Source organism: Penaeus monodon, chromosome 20 (genome assembly GCF_015228065.2).
Source record: "Penaeus monodon isolate SGIC_2016 chromosome 20, NSTDA_Pmon_1, whole genome shotgun sequence".
Taxonomy (NCBI): Eukaryota; Metazoa; Arthropoda; class Malacostraca; order Decapoda; family Penaeidae; genus Penaeus; species Penaeus monodon.
In genome coordinates this window covers 6,202,285-6,202,636 of record NC_051405.1, presented here as the reverse complement: position 1 = coordinate 6,202,636, position 352 = coordinate 6,202,285, and positions in this window count along the sequence as shown.

The following is a 352-nucleotide window of genomic DNA, read 5'->3' as shown; positions in this document are numbered from 1 at the left end:
AAGTACCACTCATTATTATATTTTTCCATGGAGTTTCTATGGATCCTGCTAGTACTGTACATATAAATTTATTATTAAATACACATCATCAGTCGATAGTATATTTTACATTTTCAACAATACAAAGATATATACCTTCCAATCTTAGTAGTCAACAAATACCGCAGTCAATCACGCGACCTTGAATTGACCTGACTTTAATCTGCTCAACAAAAGTCTAACTTAACCAAAATTAGATCTCAGAGTTAAATGACCTTGTTCAAAGGCTGACCATATGGAGGGCGGGGAGGGTCGAGTTGGGCAGGCGCGGGGATGACATGTTGGGTAAGGAGAGAAGGCTGATATTTTTACA